Source organism: Lepidothrix coronata, unplaced genomic scaffold (genome assembly GCF_001604755.1).
Source record: "Lepidothrix coronata isolate B3197 unplaced genomic scaffold, Lepidothrix_coronata-1.0 Scaffold259, whole genome shotgun sequence".
Lineage (NCBI taxonomy): Eukaryota > Metazoa > Chordata > Aves > Passeriformes > Pipridae > Lepidothrix > Lepidothrix coronata.
The window spans coordinates 326,551-336,767 of NW_016690439.1; the positions used below are offsets into that span (position 1 = coordinate 326,551).

The following is a 10,217-nucleotide window of genomic DNA, read 5'->3' on the forward strand; positions in this document are numbered from 1 at the left end:
GAAGTGAAGCTGCCACCCCCAGGTTCAGGCATTTCGCCGGGAAGGGGGGAGGATGACTATGACGGACAAATGGACAGCGAGTCTATAGAGGACATAGAAGGAGAAACAGCTTCAGGATTGGGCAGAGGTCCCTCCATAGGTTTATGGGATAAATGCAGGGAGGAAGCATCTCGTGTGGGTGACTGGAAAGTAGTAAATGCATGCCCTGTTATACATCGACCCCGGCAAGGCCCCCAGTACCAAGCTTTATCATACGAGGTGATCAAAGATTTAAGGCAGATAATTAAAGAGAGTGGTGTCTCCTCACACCACATGTTTTCCTACCTAGAAACCCTAAGTAGCACACACGTTTGCACCCCATGACTGGAAGGCACTACTAAAAATGGTACTAACCACTACAGAATGTAGTGTATGGCTCACAGACTTTAGAGAAAGCTGTAAGGCTTATATTAATGACCAAACTAACGCTCAAACGAGAATGACTTATGCTCAATTAGTCGGGGAGGGGGCACATTCAAAGCCCAAGTCCCAACTAGATTACCCCCGAGAGATATACAAAGTAATTGCAAAACTTGTATTGAGAACAGTGCGAAAGCTTCCATGCATAGACAAGGACTCTAACCTATCATATGTTCTAAATTTCTTAAACTGTGATGATACAGACCATAGCAGGTATGAACGCCAACATAAAACTCAAATATTTTCATCTTCCAAACCACCAGTTATGATCAAAGATCTAATATCTGGGCAATGGTCAGGACCAGTAGATCTCATAACATGGGGAAGGGGATATGCCTGTGTATCCAAGGGTACCAAATTACAATGGGTCCCTTTTAGTTTTAGGTGTGTCAGGCCTTATATTAGCCCTCCCCTACAACAGGAACAACCACCAAAAGAAATAAGTGAAGGATTTGGATTAGAAGAAACATGACCAACAATAGTAAACACATCACACAGTGAAAAACATGGTATAAAACAAAAAAAGGGGGAAAGAGAGATGGGTCTGTTCCCTATGTGTGTAAATCTACATTAACATTTCTTTAAAACAGGGATAATCACAAAGAAGCAATAAATGATACAACGGAACCAAAAGAAACATATAAACAGTAACCAATACAGAACCAAAAGAAACACATAAACAGTAACCAATACAAAACCAAAATTCCATGAGTCAAACACAATAAAGGGTTTAAGAATGCATGTGTAAGGAGAGAATGAAACGGTGGCCACCAGAGTATGAATGAGAAGGTTGAGTGGACGCATGTATGTGTGTGTGAATGCAAGTACACTTTATAGCAAGACATCTTAAACACTACTTCAAACAACACCACCTCAAACACAACATCTACAAGCCAACACATTTTCCTTTTAAATAAAGATGATGCCATTACACAAAGTCACCCTCAGATAAAAGGTTATCCACACCTACAAACCCTCGGTAATTTGAGGTTGCTTGAGTATTGCACGAACCAATAAAGTTGTAAACAGTTCAATAAAGGCCTTGTGACGATAAGCCCTGTTTTTTATAATTAGTTGAAATAAGATTGGTTATAATAATAATGTTAAAAATGTATTGTTTCTCAACTTGTTAATGAAAAGAGGGGAGAGATGTGGCAGGAAGAATGTAACAAGGAACCATGGGAGTTGTAGTCTCCCGGGTTCTCTGACAATACTTGATTATCATTGGTTGGAAGGTCATGTGACATGTTCAAGCGTGGTATTTAAACCTAAGCAGTTTGAATAAACGGTAATTCTGCTCTGGCACTCGTTCATGTCTGAGTGGGGTTCGTGCCTTGAACAACACCTCACAGAGTCGCACGGGTCGACGCACCGGAGAAGGTGAGCAGCTGGGGACACTCCACTTCCCACCCCAACACCTCTCCCCTAATAGGAGGATTTTTAACAGAAAGGACAAGTGTCAAGAGTCACTGTAATAACACCATGGGACTCTTGCTGTCCACCTCTCAGAAGTTCGTCTACCGACGACTTAAGGATTTCATTATTGAACACGGTCACCCCCTTGATAAGAAATCAGCAAAAGCACTCGCCAAGTGGCTGGACCACAAGGGTCACGTACTCGCAGAGGACACCTCTGTGGACCAGTGGCAGTCAATTGGATATAGTCTGTGGCGAGATAATGATAGAGGGGACTGAACAGCCAAAGAAGCTTTAATTGCCTGGAGACTAGTTCTGATGGTGCTACAGCACCAGATGATGAACCGGAATAGCGGTCTCCATGAAAAACACAAGAAATCACGTACAAGACTCCTATCTGCAAAAACAGCTCCTAAACTGTCACACAAACTGCACCGGACACAAGATGGCGGGAGGGAAAAAGAAGCTGCATCAAGGCGTGCACAAAATGGCATCAGGAAGGAGGGAGGCGGAACACGCAAGGAGTGAAAGCAGGAAAAGTTGCCACGGGAGACACCAGCATGGGAAAAAAGGGGGCGGGTTCCCTCTGTACCACCCCCTAGACCACCTCCGTCCCCACCTTCGTGTGTCAGAGACTCCTCCCCCGACACACCCACAAGCACGCCCTCTCCCTCCAGCTCTGCCTCTTGCCTGGAAAGACCTTCCCCCCGGGATAGAAAGGAAGTCAGGGGCGGGGCTAGGCCAAAAGTTAAATCCAGTTTCCGTAAAAATGGCCGCACCCATAGGGCCCATTCCACCGAGGCCTACCCCACTTACCGGTCGTCCGATTCCGATATAGACTACTCGCAGCACTCCCCTAAAAGACAGGCAAACCATCCAAATATTTGGAAATCTTTCAGGGAGGAAGCTGCTCAAGCTAATGACATAGACTTTCTAAAGGCCTTTCCGATTTACCTGGAGGAGGGTAAAACTCCAGAATGGAGACCCATTTCATACCCCATGCATAAGAATATTAAAAAAGCCATTGTCCAGTATGGACTAGGAGCGCCCTTTACGGTTGGCTTGCTGGAATCGTTCTTTTTGGCCTGTAGACTCATACCTTATGTCATCCACAGAGTTGTGAATGGACTTTTCTCCACGGTACAATCGTTCGTCTTTGAGATGGAGTGGAAAAAATTGATTACAACATATGTTAATGAAAAAATGGAAAGGAGGGGAACACCGGTGAGGCAGGTTGTAGACATGCTTTATGGCCAGGGACACTATTCAAGTAGGGACGATCAATCTCGAACTGACTTGAAATTTTTAGACATATCGAAAGAATTGGCATTAGAAGCAGTTACGAGGGTAGCGGACGCATACGTCCAAACTCCCTCGTTTACATTAATTAATCAAGGCCTGAAAGAGCCTTTTGTGGATTTTATTACTAGATTGAGAGAAGCAATTAGTCATCAAGTTCAACAAAAAGAAAGCCAAGACATCCTCTTTAACAAATTGGTTATAGAAAAAGCAAACGAGGATAATCAGAAAGCCCTTAAGATGTTAAAAGACCCCTCCCTACCTGAAATGATTGAAGCTTGTAAGAACATTAGGTCTGGTTCCCATAAAGCATGCCTATTAGCCACTGCTCTCAGCGGATCCCAATCCTGCTTCAACTGAGGGAAAAAAGGACATTTTAAAAAGCATTGTCCGGAGTTAGCCACAGAACCTAATGCCCCAAAAACACTTTGCCAGAGGTGCGGGAAAGGCCGCCATTGGTCATCTAGCTGCCGACCAATAACTAACATTAATGGCGAGTTCCTTCCCCCAAGAAAACCCCTGGGACTGAGGAGGAAGGTCACCTTTAGTTCATTGCCGGACCTCCGCCTGTGCTTCTGTGAGCACTCGGGAAACGGGGAGCAGAGCATTCGGGGGGGTGCAATAACAAAAGCATCCCCTCAGCTCCGCTCCATCCTGCGCCCGACACCGCACCCAGTTACCCCGTAGTGCGGGAGCCCCCACCGGACTCGGTCCCAGTTAAGCAACAGTGCACCCCCTTGGATTGATCATTTTAACTGTTGTCCATCCTTCTACCCATCTAAGCTCATATGAGCAGCTGGCCAGGGTCAGGCCATCTGCCAGCGTTCACCCAGAAGAGACATATCTAATAGTGTCACATTTCTCGGCTGTGTCGAGGGGTGTTATGGTGATTCCTACTCTCTTAACGGGTCTCGCTAATAATAACATTGTCATGTGTTTGTCTGTTGTATTGCCACCTGTACAGCTGGAAGATGATTTCCCGGTTGCGAAAATGATCTCCATGGATGCCCTGACACGTGTGATGTCCAAAGACGAGGAGGAGAGGAGTGAGACTCTGAAGGAAGCCAATTGGGTGACCTCAGTGAAGTCTTCTCGACCTCTCCTAAAATGTTTAATTTATTTTTCAGAACCAGGACATCCACAAAAGATCAAGGTGGAAGGATTTTTGGACACATGGGCAGACGTAACCATACTAGCAGCAAAGGACTGGCTGTGTGGCTGGCTGGCCCACTCCGCGGACACATGAGTCAGCGGGGTAGGAGGGTCACAGCACCCAGTCAGAAGCAAAGAAATTGTCACAGTATACGGGCTGGACGGTAGACCTGCATCTCTTCAACCGTATGTATTAAACATTCCGATCACACTGTGGGGACGGGACGCCATGGAACAGTGGCAACTAAGCTTAAAAACAAAAGAAAATTTTTAGGGGGGGTCACTGAGCAGGTGCAGCTGCCCAAACTGAATTGGAAAATTGAAACCCCTGTTTGGGTGGATCAGTGGCCCCTACCCAAAATGAAGCTGCAAATCCTAAATGATTTGGTTAATCAAGAATTGGCTAAAGGACACTTAGAGCCTTCCACCAGTCCCTGGAACACTCCAGTGTTCATGATACAAAAATCCTCAGGTTTCTGGAGATTTCTCCAGGACCTGCGCAAAGTGAACTAAGTCCTGGAGCCAATGGGAGCCCTCCAACAGGGAATTCCTTCTCCATCTATGCTTCCTGCTGAATGGCCTCTAGTGGTGATTGACATAAAGGACTGCTTCTTTCACATTTATCTTAATCCGGCTGATTCGGTCAAATTTGCATTTTCAATCCCAGCCATCAACGCTTGTGACCCCCATCGCAGGTTCCAATGGAAGGTGCTTCCCCAGGGGATGAAGAATTCCCCGACACTATGCCAAATGTTTGTGGCAAAAGTGTTGGAACCCATTAGGCAAAAGTTCCCCCAATCGATCATCTTCCATTATATGGACAATGTATTGATTTGGGCTAAAACAGAATCGGCAGTCAAAAAGACTCTGAATGCAGCGATTTCAGCTCTAAATTCTCAAGGATTGGAAGTACCCCCTGAGACGATACAGAAGGAAGCACCCTGGAGGTACTTCGGACTCCAAATTACCTCTAAAGCTATCAAACCTCAATCAGTCATGATTGATAAGAAAGTCTGAAATTTAAATGACCTCCAAAAACTATTGGGAGCAATCAATTGTATCCGACCAGTACTGGGGATCACAACTGATGATTTGCATCCCCTATTCGAACTACTCCCCCAGAACTCTGACTCTTGAGGCCGAGAAAGCCCTCTCCACGGTTGAGAAAAAGATATCAGAAAGACAAATAGGTAGAAAGCTGGAGGGACTGCCATCTTCTTTAATTATAATCAGAGAGCACATACAGCCATTGGACATATTAGGCCAATTCTCAACAGATGCTAAGGACTTCTGTTTGTGGGAGTGGATCTTCCTCCCACACCAGTTTTCTAAAACAATTGTCACCCTAGCAGAAATGATTGCAAAATTGATCTTCAAAGGACACACCAGATGTTTGGAACTCAGTGGAGAGGAGCTGAGTTGCATCTACCTCCCACTGACTTTCAAACAGGTAGAACAACTGATGCAGAATTCCACTGATTTTCAGATTGCCATTGGAGGCTATCCGGGAGAAATCAAATTCCACCTCCCGGCATGCCCATTTTTACAAAGACTAATTCCAATTCCAGTAAAACTAAAAATTATACAATCAGACATGCCAATAAAAAGTGCAAAAACATTGTTTACCGATGGATCTGGGAGAATCGGAAATGCAGTAATTGTCTGGCAAGAAAACGGTAATTGGCAACAAGATATTCATAAGGCCCAAGGTTCTCCCCAAATCGTGGAATTGTCAGCAGTTGTTCGCGCCTTTGAAATTTTTAAAAATTAGGCGATCAATATTATATCAGATTTGGCTTATGTTGTGGGCATTGTGAAAAGGATTGAAAATTCATATTTGAAAGAAGAGTCAAATGAAAGATTGTTCGGTCTGTTAACAAATTTGTTGTTTTTAATTCACAACAGAAAGTTTGAATATTACATTGTCCACACAAGATCTCACACTGCTCTACCAGGCCCTGTGGCGGAGGGAAACCAGATTACTGACCATCTAGCAGGTATGGTTGTTACCACTAATTTGTATCAACAGGTTAAAATTTCCCATTAATTTTTTCATCAAAATGCACGGTCACTGCAAAAACAATTTGGCCTAAAATTAACACAAGCAAAAGAGGTTTTAAAAGCGTGCCCTGACTGTCAAATGGTTGCCCTGCTGGTTCCAGAGGGGACCAATCCTAGAGGATTAGCAGCTTTGGAAATTTGGCAGTCAGATGTCACGCACATACCTGAATTCGGAAAATTCAAATATGTACATGTGTCCATTGACACATTTTCAAAAATGATTGTGGCCACTGTGCATTCCGGTGAAAAAAGCAGGGATGTCAAGAGACATTTTCTATCAGCGTTTGCAAGGATGGGAGTCCCAAAACAGATTAAAACATATAATGGGCCCTCCTATGTCTCTACAGATACAAAAAGTTTTTTTGAGGAATGGGGTGTACACCATATCACTGGGGTCCCACATAACCCCACAGGACAGGGGATAGTAGAGAGAGCCCACCAAAATATTAAAAATTTACTAAAAAAACAAAAAAGGGGGAGTACAGGTATGACCCCCCAAGAAAGACTGGAAAAAGTAATGTACGTTTTAAATTTTTTAAATCTGCTGGAGGAATCTGATACTCACACAAACAGAAGTCCCATCGATAAGCACTTTAATTCAGATTCCCCCCATAATGTTACAAAAGCAAAGGTAATGTATAAGGACCCATTAACAGAAAATTGGACAGGCCCCTTTCCCCTTATTACATGGGGGAAAGGGTACGCTTTTATTGCAGGAGACGCAGGACCAAAGTGGGTTCCAGCAAGGAGAGTGTGAGTCGTCCGAAAACTGATCCAATATGTGGACCGTCCGCCTCTGCATCTACACTGTCATCCTCTTAAGGATGAGTACAACCATCACTACCTCATCACCAGTAAGAGACTGGATGAAGCAACCCCCAGAGAACCTATGGATAACGCTGGCCAAGGCCACGGGCACAGACACCTTGTGCCTGGCTTTGTCAAGTGCTGAAAGCCCCTTCCAAACTTGCCTGGTGGGCATTCCAGTTACCCCAGGAGAGCGCTGGAACACGTTTACTTCTCAGAGTTGGATTTCAGGTCATATCCCATTGAACTCTGCTACACTATCACAGACTGTCTCACGCCAGGCCTTCACCCCGGATCCACCTCAGGAGATTGATCTCCTTGGCTCTCTCCCCACCAGCTACTGTATAATCTTCCACAGATACACGGAACCGAAACTATTTACTCCCCACAATGTATTGGCCAACAAACCTATCTATTAAGGCACTTCCTCGCTGTGGTGCAACAAATCAATTGCCACTACGGTGGCCACAGAGCGTGTGCCCAGAAATATGAAACTCCCTAAGGGGTTTTTCCTTCCATGCGGGGATCAAGCGTGGCAGGGTATTTCTGCTTACCCAGAGGGAGGTCCCTGCACAGTAGGAAAACTGGCACTTTTTAATCCGGCCAAATTCAGATTGCTCGATCAACCTCTCACTCCTAAAAGCCATGTTAAGAGATCATGGGTTAGGGTTAGGGTTAGGGTATAGGGTTTGGGTTTAGGGTTAGGGTTAGGGTTTGGGTTTAGGATAAGGGTTAGAGTTTAGGTTTAGGTTTAGGGTTAGGGTATAGGGTTAGGGTTAGGGTTAGGGTTAGCAAGGGTTAGGCTTAGGGTTAGGGTTATGGTTAGGGTTAGGGTTACGGTTAGGGTTATGGTTAGGGGTTAGGGTTAGGGTTTAGTGTTAGGGTTAGCATTAGGGTTAGGGTTAGGGTTTCGGTTAGGGTTAGGGTTAGGGTTAGGATTGGGGTTAGGGTTAGGTTTAAGGTTAGGATTGGGGTTAGGGTTAGGGTTCGGGTTAGGGTTAGGGTTAGACTTAGCAAGGGTTTGGGTTAGGGTTAGGGTTACAGTTAGAGTTAGGGTTAGGGTTAGGGTAACGGTTCCGGTTAGGGATAGGGATAGGGTGAGGGTGAGGTTTAGGTTTAGGTTTAGGGTTAGGGTAAGGGTTAGAATATGGGTTAGGGTTAGGGTATGGGGCTTGGTTTTAGGTTTAGGGCTAGGATAAGGGTTAGTGTTAGGGTTAGGAGTTAGGGTTATAGTTAGGGTTAGGGTTAGCGTTAGGGTTACGGTTAGGGTTATGGTTAGGGGTTAGGATTAGGGTTTAGTGTTAGGGTTAGCATTAGGGTTAGGGTTAGGGTTTCAGTTACACTTAGGGTTAGGGTTAGGGTTAAAATTAAGGTTAGGGTTAGAGTTAGGGTTAGGGTTAGGGTGAGGGTTAAGGTTTAGGGTTAGGGTTAGGGCTAGGGTTAGGGTTAGGCAGAATCTGTCACAGTGCGTGATCTAACAATCGCGGGTTTACGGTTAGGGTTAGGGTTAGTGTTAGGGGTTAGGGTTTAGGGTTAGGGTTAGGGTTAGAGTTAGGGTTTGGCAGAATCTGTCTCAATGCGCGATCTAGCAATCGCGGGTTTAGCCCATTCCAGACACGCAGCGGTGCCCAATAAGCCCCTCTCGGGCTATAAGCCTGATTCACTGTCCTCCGCTGTCAGAATCTTTTGCTTTTTCTCTTGGGTGTCTGCTTTTGCTGTTACTGTTCTGTTGCGTGTCTGGCAGAATACCCACCGCCGTCCGGTATGTACTCTCCTTATATAGAGCACTGGTCCCCCACACTGGGCGGAGTCAAGAGGCGGAGTCAGCGCTGAATTTCCACGTCACTGGCTCCGCCTCCTGGGCGGAGTCAGTGCTGATGAGTCCACAGAGTAACTGCAAGCTATACCCAAAGCCTGTTCCCTAACCCTAACCTTAAAAAAGAGACTGCAAACTATGCGCAAACCAGGATCCCTAACCCTAATCTTAAAAAAGAGACTACACGGTACTAGGGTTAGGGTTACGGTTAAGCGTTAGGGTTAGGGATTAGTATTTAGGGTTAGGATTTAGGGTTAATGTTTGGGTAATGGTTAGGGTTAGGGTTAGGGGTTAGGGTTAGGGTTAGGGTTAGGGTTAGGGTTTCGGGTTAGGGTTAGGGTTATGGGTAGGGTTAGGGGTAGTGTTAGGTTTAGGGTTAGGGGTAGGGTTATGGTTTAGCGTTAGGGTTAGGGTTAGGTTTAGGGTTATGGTTTGGATTAGGGTTAGGGTAGAGGGTTTGGGTTTAGGGTTATGGTTAGGGTAAGGGTTAGGGTTAGGGATAGGGTTAGGATTAGGATTAGGGTTAGGGTTAGGGTTAGGGTTAAGGTTTAGGGTTATGGTTAGGTTTAGGGTCATGTTTAGAGTTAACAAGGGTTAAGGTTAGCAAGGGTTATGGTTAGGGTTAGGATTAAAAAGGGTTAGGGTTTGGGTTAGCGTTTGGGGTTATGGTTTAGGGTTAGGGTTAGGTTTAGGTTTAGGGTTATGGTTTGGGTTAGGGTTAGGGTATAGTGTTTGGGTTTAGCGTTAGGGTTAGGGTAAGGGGTTAGGGATAGGGTTAGGTTTACGGTTAGGGTTAGCGTTAAGGTTACAGTTAGGGTTATGGTTAGCGGTTATGGTTAGGGTTAGGGTTAGGTTTAGGGTTAGGGTTAGGGTTAGGGTTAGGGTTAGGGTTAGGGTTATGGTTTGGGTTAGGGTATAGGGTTTGGGTTTAGGGTTATGGTTAGGGTAAGCGTTTGGGTTAGGGTTAGGGGTTAGGGATAGGGTTAGGGTTAGGGTTAGCGTTAGGGTTACGGTTAGGGTTATGGTTAGGGGTTAGGATTAGGGTTTAGCGTTAGGGTTAGCATTAGGGTTAGGGTTTCGGTTACGGTGAGGGTTAGGGTTAGGGTTTGGGTTAGGGTTAGAGTTAGGGTTAGGAATAAGTTTAGGGTTAGGGTTAGGGTTAGGGTTAGAGTTAGGGTTAGGAATAAGTTTAGGGTTAGGGTTAGGG

The 10,217-nt window shown here is 45.3% G+C and overlaps 1 long non-coding RNA gene across 1 annotated transcript; it reads left to right on the forward strand.

The window, feature by feature from the left end:
* Window positions 1-1,751: 1,751 nt before the first annotated feature.
* Window positions 1,752-6,804, forward strand: LOC108507527. Its single transcript, XR_001878173.1, has 3 exons — window positions 1,752-1,839; window positions 4,302-4,512; window positions 6,232-6,804. It is a non-coding gene; the product is annotated as an uncharacterized LOC108507527 (long non-coding RNA).
* The last annotated feature ends 3,413 nt before the right edge of the window (window positions 6,805-10,217 follow it).